The sequence below is a fragment of the Molossus molossus genome, unplaced genomic scaffold, assembly GCF_014108415.1.
Source record: "Molossus molossus isolate mMolMol1 unplaced genomic scaffold, mMolMol1.p scaffold_m16_p_1, whole genome shotgun sequence".
Classification (NCBI taxonomy): Eukaryota; Metazoa; Chordata; class Mammalia; order Chiroptera; family Molossidae; genus Molossus; species Molossus molossus.
Window position 1 is genome coordinate 214,979,193 of NW_023425344.1, and position 16,870 is coordinate 214,996,062.

The window sequence follows — 16,870 nt, forward strand, 5'->3', positions numbered from 1 at the left end:
AACGTTGAAAGAAATTAGAAATTTAAAATATTATTTTAAGGAATGAGGCTTAATCTTTTCAAATTTGCACGTTGGGATTTTAAACACAACCACTTTTAGATGCCAAGAGCTCTGGAGAGTCAGAGGATTTATTTATTTAAACAGTACTCTGCTGAGCCTTAGGGGTTCCAGAGTCTCAGAGGTCCAGCAGGGCTTGCTTTCCAGCTCCTTAACTGGAACAACCTCATTTTTATACTTTTATCTTTTTACATGTTGGGCTTTTGCCAGAGATTGTATTTCTGTAACTCTAGATTAGAAAACTGACTAGGAAGATAGTGACCCACTGCCCTGCCCATTGTCTAATCATACATCTTACCTTTATTAATTTAATAATTCCTTTGCCAATAATTTGAAGCACAGACATTCCTTGCCTAATGTTACAGTCCTGATACGTAACTCTCATTATTTCTGATTAAACTTTCAGTTATGTAGGAATGATTGCTTTTAACTTAATGAACTACACATGGAAGTTGCTTAAGACACTTTTGATACCTAAACATTTTTTCACATCAGTGAAGTCATTAGGGGGGAGGTATATTAAGACTGGTAAAGTTTAGCTAGGTACCTCATTATATATTTGAGAAATCACGTGGTTGAATGCTGTAGTCATCAAAATTTTTTTTGCATGGCATGTGTGTGTGTGTGTGTGTGTTTTTAAACAGGATTGTATCTGTTTATATTTTAGTTTGAAGGGCTGAGTGATGACCGTAATTACAGTATAAACTGTTGAAGGGAACACTACACTAGAAGACGAGAATTGTTTAGTCATGGCTGTGCTCCAAAATATGTGTCCGTGGACAAGTCCTTTAACCTTTTGAGTCTCAGTTTACAAATCAGTAAAGCCAAAGAGGTAGATTATATTATCAGATGTACTGTCTAGTTGTTAAATTTTTTTATTATCTTGTTCAAAATGCCTTGACCAAATGCCTGATATGTACTTTGATGTTTCAACATTCTAAAGCTGATTTTCTGTCTGGGGTTTTGTCTAATTTAAAAGAATTTTAAATTGATTGTTCTTTAGGGAACATAATCCAATAGGTAGCCTTCACTGACTTTTCTATTAGGATTGGGAAGTCTAGAAAAACTTGAGAGGAAGAGGGATTGAGATTCCACAGGAGACAGAGTGGTTGAGACTACAGATTTAAACAGTCACACAGCCCTTAATAGTTTGATGTGAAGGGTATTATAAGAACACATTACTAAGTTTTTGCTGTCATTTTCTGTTGGGTCTTGCTATCTCGTTAATAAAACTTTGTTTGAAAATTTGTTCCCTAATACCTGTTTCTTCTTTCAAAGAAATCTATAGCAACATCATGTTGTCACATAGTAAATACTGCTAAGCAGTTAACTAAAAAACTACAGTGATTGAATTTGTTCAAATTACACCTAGACTATTTATTTGTTATAATGGCTAATGGTGTAGCTGATTCTGGTTTAACTGAATGTTTATTTATTTAATTTAAAACTAAAGACTGACCAATGCATACAGGGAGATTGTTATCTCTGAAATCTTACCCATGAGAGCTGGATTTTCTTAAGATATTACTGTGATCATGTAGAAATAATTAATTATAAGGTTATATTTTGATGATCACACCAAATGTTAACTGTTGCATGGACACCTGACCCTAGATGTTACGTACATGCACACCCAGTATCACAATGTTTATTGATAGATACAAGTATAAAAAATCAGGGCATGAACATGACTTAATAATGAATGTTACTCTTGACTACTTTCTACCCTTAATCCAATCAGAGGAAGGAGGCAGCCATGTAAGAAAATCAGCTTAAGTGTAGTCTTGTAAGGGTTAAGCAAGAAGCTAAAACAAGGAAGGTGTGGCCCTGTAAAATATATGGACTTTGGAGGAGTGGGTGTAGGTGTTAGGCAGCTAGGTAAAAGTTTGTGTCTTCCTATTCCTTGGGTACTATGTTTATGTCAGAATATGTAGTTTTCCATCTCAAATAACGGTGGTGACAAAATTTTTAAAGTTCAGTTGCTTCACTGATTTTACTGTTAGCCTTGATATATAAATCCTCTGAATTTCTACCTCAGATTATTTTCACCTAGGTCCTTATATGAAAGATGCTTGGGTTAAATTATGTAAAAAGATTGATTATATTTTTTTCCTCTTTCTAGTATCTAATATGCTTTATATTGCTCAAGTAACAATTTTATATTTTATCATGAATCTCCAGGATGTATTCCTTGATGATTTTGACCTTTGCATGTCCTAGTTATCTCTGTACTACCTAGATAATCTCTTTACCTAGCTTTTGTTTTGCTGAGGCAGGTAGGAGGAGCTAGAGAAAACAACAGCTAAAGAGAGTGGTGAGCTTCAGTATACCTTTATCTAAAATGTAATAGACTTGAGAGTTTTTGTGAGGAACTGAGGGAAAGGTACTGGATATTAATGTATATTAATAAAGTAGACTTGATACTGTGTTTATAAAATTAAAAATGTTTTAAACATTCCTTGAGTAAAATGTGCAATAAATGAGGGAGCTTGCATTTTTTTTTTTTAATTATATTTTTTATTTTTTGTTTTCTCCCCTCTCAACCCTCCCACCTCCTTCTCCCTCCCACCCCGGGCCATGATGCCCGGCCTTTTTCAGCTCACATTTTTATAATTATTAATATGTTTATTTAGAATCCAGTTTGAAAGTCATTAGAGTTTTTGTGGCTGATAGGATTTGAATGAAAATTCTGAGACCAAACTACTTTTTAGATCAGAAGAAAGTGAATAATAAAAGCCATAATTTATTACCATTTATTTGTGTCAGGTTGTAATTTCTGCCACAGCCCTCTAAAATAGACAATGTTATCTCTGTTTTACAAATGAAATGTAGACTCAGAGAATTGAAGTTACATGCCAGGATCAGATCTGTGTAAATATAAAATTATTTTCAAGATATTTCTGAGTGGATTTTTCCCAATTAAGTGAACCTTCTTGTTCATAGGAATTGAAATTGGAAAAGCTGAATGTTAATACTTCTTATCCAGATTCCTAGAATTAAGAGTTTTTATAAATTTAGTTAAGTCTTTCAATGAAAGGATCCCTTCTAAAACATTCAGAAAAGATTTAAGAAGTTAAGTTCATTTCCTCATTCCCAAAGTTTCAGAAGTCAACAGAGCTAATTTTATGTCTTCAACTATCATTGCTCAAATTAAGGAATGGAATCAATGTTCTCAAATGGTTGATACTAAGGGAAATATTTTTGAGTATACACAGTCCGTAGAGCCACATTGAACGTTACAAAGAGAAGGTAAAACTTCCTAGTGGGGTGATCTTGGACAAGCTACTTGAATTCTCTAAGCCTCAGATTTCTTTATCTGTCCAATGGAAAAGCCTTTCTCCTTAGGTAATCTTGAAGATTAAATGAAATAATTATGTAAAGCAGTTGACATATTTTCTACCTTGAAGAAAGTACCAAAGAAATATGGTAGCTATTATTGAGTGTATGAAATCTTGAGATACCTAGGGGAATAGAGACTTAGTGGATATGAGAGGGTTGTCTTTGAGTATCATTTTAGCTGTGAGTCTGGAAGTTATAAGAACTATAAGAGTGAGAAGAGATTTTAAAAGATGTTGTAAAGGTTGTAGGTTATAGAACATATGAATAGACTAAAAGTTAAGAAGTAATAGAAGAGAAAGTTGAGTAGATTTATTTGACTTTATGAAGCTGGAGAAAAGCCGTGAGGTTTGGAGTTAATGATTAGGTGGGAGTCGATGGTTAAATAGGGGATAGAAAGTAAGAGTAATAAATAATAAAGCAAAGGTGAATATTTAGACTAGAATGTTCAGTGAGAGAGAAATAGAAAAGTTGGTATTTTGTAAAGGAGTTAACAGTTCACGATTAGAAGTGGGCAAGAATATATTGCTACAGAAAAAGATGAAAGAGTAAGAAAACTAAATTATTCTAATTAGTTTTTCCTGTAAGAAAGAAATGGGCAGTTTTCATAAAAGGCATTAAAGCTTTATATGAGGATCCTGGTTTATTTAAAGTTGAAGAATTGCATTGGAACAATTCCAGTCTTACCTCATACCCAAACCATGGTTTTATTTTATTTATTTTTAAATATGTTTTTTATCGATTTGGGGGGAGAGAGAAACATCCATTGGCTGCATGGTGTCCGGACGCACGCGTGTGCGCGCATACACCACCACCACCACCCAGGATTTCCTTGACGAATCGAACTGGGACCTCTCAGTCCATGGGTCAATACTCAATCCACTGAGCTACTTTGGCCAGGCCCAAACCATGGTTTTAGAACTCGAAGTGGTCTTTACCACTAGCATCTGGTGCTGCGTCTCTCTTCCCCCATTCTATAAACATCACAAAATTCTTTTTAAAATACTACTTTCATCATATTTATGTGTTGCATATATTTAGTTACTTTTTTGCCTCTAGAATAAAGTTTAGAATTCTTGCTGTAGCTTTTGACACTTTCTGTGATTGGACCTCAGGACTGATCTATTTTCAACCAAACTGCTGCTACACTTGCGGTCTGTGGAACACACCCCATGCTTTCTTTCCATGGATCCTTGTTTATGCTAATTGGTAGCTTAGAATTTTCAGCTTTTGTTTTCTCCTTTATTAATGCTCATTTCTAATATTTCCTCTTCCATAAAACCTTCCCTGATCACCAGATTATTTCTTCTCTCCTTTTTCCTGGACTACTGTAGCAGTATCTATTGTATTATGTGTATGGCTTTAATCATATAATTTATTGTTGGGTATTTGTGTTTTAATTATAATTGTGTGTTCAATTTAATTATAAAATTCTGAATGATAAAATACAGTAACTTTTATTATGCCCAAAGCCTAGCACAGTGCTTTGTGGATAGCAGACATTTAGATATTTTGTCAGTACTAGGCAAAATCTACCTGAGCTCTGGACCGTGTTGTTATGTGGTTAGAGCGTCAGCCCACGCACCAGGTTCAATTTCTAGTCAAGGGCATGTACCTGAGTTACAGGTTTGATGCCTGGCCCCAGTCAGGGCTCAAGTAGCCAATCGATGTATCTCTCTTACATCGATGTTTCTTTCTCTCCTTCCCCCACTTCCTCTCCATGTCCCTCCCTCCCTCCCTCCCTCCCTCCTTTCTTTCCCTCTCCTCCTTCCTCCTTCCCTCCCTTCTGTCTCTCTAAACATCAATGGAAAAAATAGTCTCCGGTGAGGATTAACAAAAATCTGAGAGTGGGATTGATTACTGTAAAAGGTGGTAGAATAGCCCTGACCAGTTTGGCTCAGCGGTTACAGCGTTGGCCTGCAGGTCCGGAGAGACGCGGGTTCGGTTCTCGCTAAGGGCATGTACCTCAGTTGCAGTTTGTCCCTGGCCCTGGTTGGGTCATGCAGGTGGCAGCCACTCAGTGTATCCCTTCACGTCGATGTTTCTCTCTCTCTCCCTCCCTCCCACTCTATCTGAACAAAAAATGGAAAAATGCCCTTGGGTGAGGATTAAAAAAAAAAAAAGGTGGTAGAATAAGTTAAAAGCTTTCTGGGAGCAGCTATGTATTATATTATTTCTATATTATTTGCCTGAACCTAGATATTTAAGAGTGAAGATTATACAAATCTGAAATGAGAGTGTTTATCTAAATATAGAAATTAAGTTGACTGATTCTGAACCTAAAGGTTTCATTTTAATTTTGTGTTTGTGCTTTGAAGCTTAACAAGACATTCATAATCATGCATCTCTGTTTCCAGAGTTACATTTGCCAATGTTATGAACTGTACATCCTTTAAAAAAGAGAGAAATTGTGGGATCACAGTATTTAAACATTGTATTAGCAGCTATCAACTAATTTAATGTGAACCAACCCAGTGTCTAATATATGAATTGTCTGCTCATTAAAACCTCTAAGCTAAACTTTAAACCTTATCAAACTGTTAAAATATTAATGGTATTTATAAAATAGATATAAAATTTCCTTTACTGAATATTTAAACAGATAATTTTATATAGGCAGTCTGTGGCTGCTTAGATTCATTTATTGGAGTTTGATACTAAGGAGAACCAGAATCATGAATTTGATTCTTTGTGTGCCTTTTCATTTTCTCTAGCTTTGACATTATCTAGTAACAAGGATAGGGCATAATTGAGTGCTTATATGCTAAGCATTATTATAAAAATTTTCAAGTACTATCTCATTAAATATTCATATCTATATGGGATACATGCTGTTATTACCTGTATGTTAATAGATGAGGCTATTGAGACAAAGGTTAAGTTACTTGTCCAAAGTTTGACAGCTAGTAAACAGAAGCCAAACAAACGTCATTGGATTTTTCAAAGTAATTGTATACGTGGCTCACTGCAGTTTTGTTGCTACTACTCTAAGAAAATCTGTTGGCAATTGTGATGGGTTAGAAAATGTTTGTATAGGAAGAATATGACTGTAGCTTCATTATACCCAAAAGGTGAATCTAGTGATTGAGTTAGGCTCTGAGGTGGAAGTGTACGCTAAATGTGAGGCTACAGTATCGTGTGTCATGTCATGTACTTTTTAGAACTTTTCACCAAGAACTATTACATTTTAATACTAAAAAAGCATGTAAGATACAGCTATAATACATATAATACTACAGACCATAACATAATTTTGTTTTATGGCTTATCATGTTCACTACTTTGCAACCCACTGACCTAAATGGTCTTGTTAGTCCTTTATTCAAATGAAATGTTTAGTGAGTTTAAGAAGATAGGTTCAAATACAAGCTACCTAATTGGGTTTATGATAGAGATTATACTGTAAATGGAATATTTTAATATTAAGATTTATGAAAAATAAATTCCTTGAAAGCAGGGACCAAGTTTCACTAATTTTAAATAGGTGCTCAATACATGCTTGTTTAATCTTATAATCAATCTCCCTGCTCATTTTCTGATGACCATGTGACAAAATTGGATGTGAGCCAGAAATATAGCAGACTAGGAGAGAGCATAGGTCATGTATAATCCAGTTTAAATTTAGGCTGGTCTTTGTATTCATCAGTGATATAACTGTCTGAGGCAGGGATGTAGATAAACGCGCGCGTGTGTGTTGTTTGTTTGTTTGTGTTATGTTGTGTGTGGCTTAATATTTATTTAAAGAATATGTTCAGGAACTGTTGTACTGTTTCAAAGAATAAGAACCATAAAGTTTGAATGAATGTTTGGCGTCTTAGCATTGTTTCTTTTCTTTACCATGAGTGGTAAAAAACATTCCATCAAATTTGGTACTTCATCTATAGGAGATGCAGTTTGCTTACTTACCTTTGTTACCAAAAGTCACAAATGAAAATATTAATGATAAGGATAAACAAAGAAAGTCTGTTTATTATTTTTTGGTTTTGTTTTGCAAACTGAATCATGAAACTTAACCAGGCTTTAGAAAAACATCTTTGAAGTATCCCAATGTGCTTCAAAATGTAAATAGGCAGTAAATAAAATTTTACTTTTTATAAAGCGGTAGAATATTATCCTTGCTGAGAGTCTGTAAGGCTGTTTCAGATGTCAAGAAGCTGATTTTAGAATTGGCAGCTTTTGTTTTGTGGTCAGCCCACAGCTTAATCCTTTGTTACTCCATATCTGTTGTCTTCGTTTTCTGCATCTGAATACATGCTTCCTGATATTCAACAACTGCTGAGCCATCTAGTGTGATCTATAATCTATAGAATAATAAAGTGCAAATGGCAGCATGCAGTTTGTTTGCAGGTCAATTTCTATGGGAATACTTGGGTAGAAAAGAATTCCTAACTCTATTGACAAGGGAGAAGTCACAGTAATGGCTGTCATTCATCTTATGTATTAATCAAGTGTCACAATGTGGTAAGTACTATGAATAAAAAGACATGATCCCTTTCCTCATGGATCTTAAAGTCTATAATGAGAGATCATTTATTCAGAGGGTCTTATTTGCCGTGATAAGGGAAATACAGGATTCTGTGAACTCATGACTAATGGTAGATTTATTTCCTGAGACACAGAACTGAGTAGAAGTGGTAGGGAGTTAAATGTTATTTTAGGCCATGTCATTTGAGGTGTGGCTAATAAGTATAGGGGGTGCTAGTGTGTGTGTTTAGAAAGATGAAATTTTTATTTAAGAAGAACCTTTTTCTGTTTTTTTTTTTTCCCAGCATCCGTTTCCATACGCACAAAGCATCTCATGGATGGATTCAGTGAATGATTCTGTTTTAAGAATGTTAGCTTGTAAGGACAGAAGTTTGTCTCTTGGAGACAAAAATTTTTTGGTCCTTTTTCCAGTGGGGACATTTCATATGTGTCAAATATTTAGACCCTCCACATATTTTGTGAGTGAATGATGAATGACCTTTTACCATTTTAAATATTTAATGTTTTATTTTTTATTCTTTCAGCTTAATTATACAAGGTTATCAGCAAACACTTCTAAATGCTCTGGCCTGGCTGGTGTGGCTCTGGCTAAGTATTGACCCATGTACCAAGAGGTCGCTGGTTCGATTCTCAGTCAGGGTACATGCCCAGGTTATGGGCCAAACCCCTAGTGGGGGGCATGCAGGAAGCGTCCAGTCGATGTTCTTTCTCATCAATGTTTCTGTCTCTCCCTCTCCCTCTCTCTCTAAAAATAAAAAAAAAAATTTTTTTAATAAATGCTCTGTGTGGGGGGGGAGGGGTATTTGTTTTTAAGCAAAAGAGGAAAGGATGGATTGGCTAAGAAAGTCAGTTGTTTTCTGGGTCAGTTTTAATGGGAAGCCTCACATTTGCAATTAAAAATCAGCAAACTGAGAATTGAATCCACTTCTTAGTTTGTACACGTTATCCAAAACTGAGAAATTTGAAATAATTAACAGATGAGGCAAATTGGGATTGTGAATACCAAAACATTCTTAGAAAACTTTAAAAACGAAATAGCTCTATGCCCTCTAAGTATTTTCAGTGATTTGCTTGTACTATAACTGTTAGTGAAAATAGGTCAGTATCTAATTTTTATAGTCACTAGAACCCTCTAAGTAAATTTAGCTTAGATATTTCTCAGGCAGTTGTGTACTTCTGAAGTTTACTTTTTAAAATTGTGCAGTAACAGCCCAGCCGGTGGTTGAGCATGGACCCATGCATCAAGAGGTCACTGGCATCAAGAGGTCACTGGTTCAATTCCCGGTCAGGGCACATACCAGGTTGTGAGCCCAATCCCCAATGAGGGACATGTAAGAGGAGGCCAGTCGATATTCTCTCCCATCAATATTTCTATCTCTCCCTCTTTCGCCCTCTCTCTCTCTAAAATCAATAAAGAAAAAAATTTTTAAATGAAATAAAATTGTACAGTAACATACTTTTGTAGAAATTTAAGACGGCCTCTTAGAGCATATAATTCAGATCACAGCACAAGTCTAGAAAATGGTGACAATAAAAATCATGAAACATGAAGGAAACATCAAAAGTGGCAGCTCTGGCCCTGGTTGGTTCGGCTCAGCTGTTAGAGCATCGGCCCACAGACCAAAGAGTTGCAAGTTTGATTTCAAGTCAAGGGCATGTACCTGGGTTGCAGGTTCAATCCCCTGAGGCCCGGTGGGGGTCTTGTGGGAGGCAGCCAATCAATGTGTTGCTCTCACATTGATCTTTATCTCCCTCCATCCTTCCTTCCCTCCCTCTCTCTTTCCTTCTCCATCTCTTCCCCCTCCCTCCCTTCCACTCTAAAAAAATCAATGGGAAAATATCCTTGGGTGAGGTGAGGATGTAAAAAAAAAAAGTGGCAGCTCTGTCTCACATTTTGTGTAATTGAAACTGCTGCTAATATCTGCAAACTGACTGTGGTTTGGGTACTTGTAAATTTTTACCTAATTCAGCAAAGACTAATTTTTGAGAAATATTTGGTAGAAAAAAAAATGATCTGTCTTGTGCTTTATTGAAATAACTGTTTGGCATAGAAGAGCTTTATATGCCTTAGGTTGGTTTGGTTGGTCAATTTGGGTTTGCCTTTTTTTTTAAATCCTCACCAGAGGACAGGGAGGGAGGGAAGGAGGGAGAGAGAGAAACATCTATCAGTTGCCTTCTGTATGTGCTCCAACTGGGGATTCAATCCATAACCCAAGTATGTACTCTGACTGGGAATTGAATTGTAACCTTTTGGTTCACAGAACTAAGCACAACCAACTAAGCTTCTCTGACTGGGTTGGTTTGCTTTCTGAAGTTTTTTTTTTTAAGTTTTAATTTAGGGCATTTAACTTAGGGTATTATTTAACTCAGTAACAGTTTTACATTAGATTTCATTTGAATGAAATTTGGTTTGTTGGAGGAGGTTAAGTAAATATTTAAATGAAAGAGTGAAGTAAATATTTAATTAAAACTATAAACTGAAAAATATTGGGCAGCTAAGGAATTTTCAGGAAACCCTTTTAATCTTTTAAAAACATTTTAATATAGTATTTTTTCATATTACTACATATAATCTATAGCCATCTTTTTTAACCTTATGTAAAAAAAAATACAGATATAGAAAACCGTATAAAGCCATAGTAATCTTTTTAAATAGCATCATTGAGATATGGCTCACATAGCATAAAATTTACCCATTTAAAATTTATAGCTCAGTGGTTTTCATTGTATTCACAGAATTGTGCAACCATTACCACAATTTACTTTTAGAACATTTTCATCACCCCCAAAAGAAAACTTGTACTCATTAGCAGTCATTCCCTATTCTGTCCCCCAGTCCTTATCAACCACTCATATACTTCTATCTCTCTCTATATATAGTATATAGGTGGAATCCAGATAACTTTTTTTTGTTATCCTCACCCAAGGACATTTTTGCATTTATCTTCAGATAGAGTGAGAGAGAGGAAGAGAGAGAGATTCATCGACGTGAGAAAGACACATCGAGTGGTTGCCACCTACATGACCCCAACTGGGGCCGGCGACAAATGGCAACCAAGGTACATGCCCTTAGCGGGAACCGGACCCGGGACTCTGGTCCATGGGCCGACACTCTAACTGCTGAGCCAAACTGGCCAGGGCCAGATATCCTTTTTAAATATGTTTTTATTGATATTTTGAGAGAGAGAGAGAGAAAAAAAACATTAATGTGAGAGAGAAACATCCATCGGCTGCCTCCTGCATGCCCCCTACTGAGGATCGAGCCTGAAACCTGGGCATGTGCCCTGAATGGGAATCGAACTGGGACCTCTCAGTCCATGGGGTGATGCTCAATCCACTGAGCTACACTTGTCAGACCAGATAACTTTTTGATCAGCAATTTTTCTATCCTTTATCAACATCTTGTATATCTCATGAGACAGCTTGCTATGGATAATTTTTTAATAAAATTTTTTTTCTTTATTGATTTTAGAGAGAGAGGAAGGAAGAGGGAGAGAGAGATAGAAACATCGATGAGATAGAACATGGATTGGCCACCTCCTGCATGCCTCCCACTGGGGTTTTGGCCCATAACCTGGGCATGTGCCCTGACTGGGAATCAAACCGGCGACTTCTTGGTGCATGGGTCGATACTCAACCACTGAGCCACACTGCTGAGCTGCTATGAATAATTTAGCCTCCTTTTATAACTTAAATAATGGTTGTTTTCCTTTTCTCTGACCAGGAAAAATTATTTAGTAATTAGAAGACTGTATCCAAATTTAAACCAAATTCAGGCTTTCCACTAGTATAACTTCATCAAATATGTACCATTCATCCTCGCCTCTAGTAGTGCTTTTCACTGTGGGTTTCGCAGCCCCCCAGCTTTCCCTAAAATGTTGGCTGTAGTAGCCATTTCTCTTCTACCTCTCAGACTCAGAATTCCATGAGTTAATTGAAATGTTTCCCTTTACAGCTGGCTTACCTAAACTCTACTTTCTCATTAATCTAAACCCAAGAATGAGGAAGAATTAAAAGCAAGAAAGGGAAAAATAGAAGAGATTACTCAGGTTGGGGAGGGACAAGGTGGTAAGAGCAGGAATAGAAATGGTATAAAATTTGCAAGGAAACTGAATTTGTGGGAAGAAGAATAAAACTTAGTTGATGCTTAAGAGAGAATAAGACCTAGAAGGAAAGACATAAAAGGCAGATGTTATATAATATAATAGAAGATAAGAAGATGGGTGAAATTTTTTTAATTTCCTGTTCTGAATTTTGAATCTTAGTGATATGTAAGTGAAGCACAAATAATTTCATTTTCTGATGAGGATTAGTACCTTTGACATTTTTTCTTTCCAGAACTTTGTGTCGACATTTTGAAGCTGAACCGTAGTCATGTGTTGTCTTTCCGGTTGTTCGAAGATCTTCAGGTTTGAACCAGTGCAGATGGGAAACCCATTTCACCTGGGGATTATTCTTCAAAGAAGTCCCACAAAGAATTTAAGGCACTGTCCCCTTGGAATGTTCTAATTAGAAGGGCAGAATCCTCTTCTAGGTGCCCCCATCTTCAGGGGCTGCTTCAAAGGTCTAGAATTAGCCAGAGTATGGCTGCTAATTGAGAGGTTGCTGCTGCCAAAGAAAACCTTATTTGATTTAATAAATCAGGGATCTTCTGGTTGGATTAGAATTAGTGAGATTTTAAGGACAGTCAATAAAAGTGCTTCAAAAGAGCCAGAATCCTACATATAATTTTACATTTGAGTCAAGTCCTATAATAAGCAAACTGGAAATTTGGAAAGAGGGAAGTACAGGCTAATAGGAACTGTTAGTGCCTATGTGTGACCACTTGGATGAAATGTTTTGATCCCTGTATTCCTGTATTCAGTTCCTTGATCAGAAGTATTGCCTACAATATTTTATATATAACTTTTTTAAGGAGCTGGTGATGTAGATAGGTTATCTTTTTTCTTTTTTTTTTTTTAGAACAACAAATTTGTTGTTTAACAGATAAAATGTATTATCTGATTTAAATGAATGTTTTTAGTATTGGAAACCAAGTTAACCAAATATCTGTATATATAATTTGTTTTAATAGCAAGTACTCCTTTCTTAAAGAACTCTATATACAGGGTTGGGCAAAAGTAGGCTTACAGTTATGAGTATGCAAACAGAATTTATTCTTATATTATTTATGAATTACTGTGTTTTCCGTACAAACAACTGTAAACCTATTTTTGCCCTACCTATACATTTGACTCTTTAACAACATGGGTTTGAACTGCATGGGTCCATTTATACACAGATTTTTTTTTTATTTTTATTTTTTTTCAGAAAATACTATAAATGTATTTTTTCTGATGATTTTCTTTTCTCTAGCTTACTTTATTTCACGATTGCAGTATATATGCCCTGGCTGGGTAGTTAAGTTGGTTGGAGTGTCATGCTGTATACCAAAAGGTTGCGGGTTTGATTTTTAGTCAAGGTATATACCTAAGGTTTTTGGGTGCAATCCCCAGTCAGGGCGTGTACGAGAGGTGACTGGCGTATTTCTCTAGAGATGTTCCCCACTCCCCCCACCTCTAAAATCGATAAAAACATATCCCTCGGTGAGGATTTAAAAAAAAAAAAATGCAGTATATAATATGGCATACAAGATAAGTGTTCATCGACTTTTTATATTATCGATGAGGCTCCTGGTCAACAGTAGGCTATTGTAATTAAGTTTGGGGGGAGTTAAAAGTTATACTCAGATTTTCAACCACTTGAGGGGACAGTGCCCTCCCTAACTCCTGTGTAGTTCAAGGGTCAACTGTAAATCTTCACAACTGTTTCATAAATTAGTTACATTGTAGAAGAAATTTAAGAATAATTATTGATTTAACTGACTATAGGATTGAGATTTATTAAAAGAATATTTAACCAGAAAAACCTGTGAAAATTTAGTTCTGAGGGAGATTGGAGAAACAGAGAGAACATGATCCTGTGAACTGCAAACTAATGGATCTAATAAGAAATTTCTACCTTTAAAGTAAGATGTGAGAATTTAAAGAATGATATGATTTAAGTATATTTAGAAAAAAAATGAAATATCGGGGAGCATTTGTTCAATGAGATTAAGCTTTACTATGTAGAATTAAGTTTCCATTATTTTGTTAGTGTTTTCTGATTCTCTTAGTGGAGTAAGTGTTGATATTAAGACTCTACAGAACTCTGCCATGGCCAGTTTGTTAAGTGTTTAGAGCGTAGGCCCATAGACCAATGAGTTGCAGGGTTGATTCCGGTCAAGGGCATGTATCTCAGCTGCGGTTCATCCTCGACCCTGGTCGAGGTAGTGTGGGAGGCAACCAGTCAATGTGGCTCTCTCATACTGATGTTTTTCTCTCTCTCTTCCTCCCTCCCTCCCATTCTATCTGAAGATAAATGGAAAAAATATCCTTGGGTGAAGATTTAAAAAAAAAGTCTACAGAACTCTACTATTATAATGCACGGTCAATTCCAGGAAGTTAACATGAACATAGCTATTAGTTAATAGTTGCTGGACTTCCAGGGGTGTCAGTATCTAAGTCTTAAATTTCTTAGCTTCTGCATCTGTAGATTATTTATGCTGTTGACCATCATTGGAGAATTTATTTTTCTTCTTCCCCCTTCTGTCATTCTTGGATGAAGTTTTTTTGAAGCGAACATAATTTTATTATTTTCAACTCAATGAGCTAATTTACTACATTTGTTTCTAACCCATTGTTTAAGTCATTCTCTGAGTTTTTAATATCTTGGGGGTTTTTTTTGTTTGTTTTTTGTTTTTAATTTCCAAAGTGGTATTTAATTCTTAAATTCAGTTTGCCTGGTAATTTTTTAAATAATTTATTCTTTCTCAATTTTTTTCAAATCTTGTTAAACATTTCATAATAGTTACTTTGTATCTTATATTCGCCAATTCCAATTATCTGAAATTTTAAAGGGATATATATGTGTGTGTGTAAAATATGTTAACTCCTACTCTTGGCAGCTTGTTTCCTTGTATACTTGATGATTTTTTTATGATCTCATACCTTCTTAATACTCACTGAAGGATATTCTTCCATTGGTTTTCAGATAGAGTGGAAGAGAAGGAGGGCAGGGGAGAGAGAGAAAAACAGCAATGTGAGAGAGACACACATTAATTGGTTGCCTCTAGCATGACCCCAACAGGGGGCCGGGGATCCAACCTGCAACACAGATACATGCCCTTGACCAGAATTAAACCCTAGACCCCCTTGGTCTGAGGGCCAAAGCTCTAACCACTGAGCAAAACCAGCCAGGGCCAAGCTCATACTTAATTAAATACTAATAAACTTTTCTCCATCATCATATAATTACCTACATTTTTATTTCCTCTTTTTTAGCATAAACGTTTTTTTTTAAAAAATAGTTAATACCTAATTTAATCAGCTAGTATATTTTACCAGTTTCTGTAGTACTTACTGTTACTTGTATCTCCCTCTTAGGTTCACTTTTCTTCTTGTTAAAGTGTATCCTTTAGTAATCTTCTTAGTAAGAGAGTATGGCTAGTTTTTGTCTGAAAGTACATTTTACACAATTTCTTTTTTAAAGGAAATAAAGAATTCTTGGTTAATTGGTTTTCCCCCCTTCCTATTAGTAGTCTCAAGATATTATTTCATTGTACATGTTACAAAATTTGGCAGAGTTGGATCTCTGAGAAGTCTGGTCTCTATATAATGGTTATGCTTTTGTATATAGTTTTTCTCTCTGGTCGTTTTTTTTTTGTTTTTTGTTTTTTTTTTAATTCCTATTTTGTATCCTGTCACTACTACATACTGTGAAACCTTGGGCAAGTCTAAACAGAGATACATAATGAAATAGTATCTGTATCATAGGGGTTGTAGTGATGGTTACATTAATATATGTGAAGTACTTAGGACAGAGCCCTACATATTTTAAGTGTGATATAAATGTTAGTATTTGTTTGTTTTACCTTTCTTGATGTTCTGAACACATTCCCATGATATGCCTAGGTGTGTGTATGTTGTATAATCTGTGGGTGCTCTTTGAAATACATTGTTGATGTGAAGACTCATATCTCATATCTTTCTTCAGTTCTAGAAAATTCCTTAGTGTTCATATCTTTGAATTTTTAGAGAAAGTGGAAGGGAGGGCGGAAGGGGGTGGGGGGAGAGAGAGAGATGAGAGAGACACACTGGTTGCCTTGCAGACACAAACCTCCACTAGGGCGGAGGATTGAACCCAAGACCCTTCGGTGCACAGGCCAATGTTCTAACCAATGAGCAATGCCGGCCAGGATTCCAGTATTTCTTCTTAATCACTGTGTTATATTTGAAGCAATTCCTAAGCCTCAGTTGTTTTTTTTCTTTCTTAGTGACTATTTTTCTCCTGTTCATGTTCTCTCTAACAGCTACCTATTCTGGTTTGATTTCTGACTTTTTAAAAAATTTCCCTTCATGTCTGCTGTTCTTTTTAACTTTGGGAGGATCCTAACCATACACACTTTAAGTTATAAATTATTATTATTATTATTATTTTAATCCTCACCCTAGGATATATTTATTGATTTGGGAAGGGGGGGGGGGAACATCTCAGAGAGAGAAACATCTCTGTGAGAGAAAAACATCAATCAGCTTCCTCCCACACACATTCCAACTGGAGACCAAACTCACAGCCTAGGTATGTGCCCTGACCTGGAATGGAACCTGCAACCTTTTGGTGTATGGAACAATGCTTCGATCAACCTAGCTACCCAGCCAGGGCTATTTTTTTGCTTCCAGATTGAATTCCTACAGTTGTTGATTTTGTTGCCTGTCCATCTTAGTTTAGTTTTCCTCGTATATGTTGGAGTTTGGTTTTGAAGTTTCATATTAAACAAAGTATTAGTTTTTTTTTCTTTTTACCCTTCTTATCTAATGCCTTGGGGTTTTTTTGTTTGTTTTTCAAATCCTCACCCGAGGATTTTTTTCCATTTATCTTCAGATAGAGTGGAAAGGAAAGAAAGAGAGAGAGA

At 35.8% G+C, this 16,870-nt stretch overlaps 1 protein-coding gene across 3 annotated transcripts in view; it reads left to right on the forward strand.

Annotated features, from left to right (window-relative positions):
* Positions 1-16,870, forward strand: part of PPM1A (protein phosphatase, Mg2+/Mn2+ dependent 1A) — a 40,144-nt gene that overhangs the window by 1,303 nt on the left and 21,971 nt on the right. Inside the window, exon 1 of one of the 3 annotated variants that reach the window (XM_036247758.1) lies at positions 12,341-12,362. The exons of the other annotated variants lie outside the window; for them this stretch is intronic. The gene's annotated coding sequence lies outside the window, so the exon portion shown is untranslated. Of the gene's footprint in view, positions 1-12,340; positions 12,363-16,870 lie in introns of those variants that run through there. 3 annotated transcript variants of the gene reach the window in all.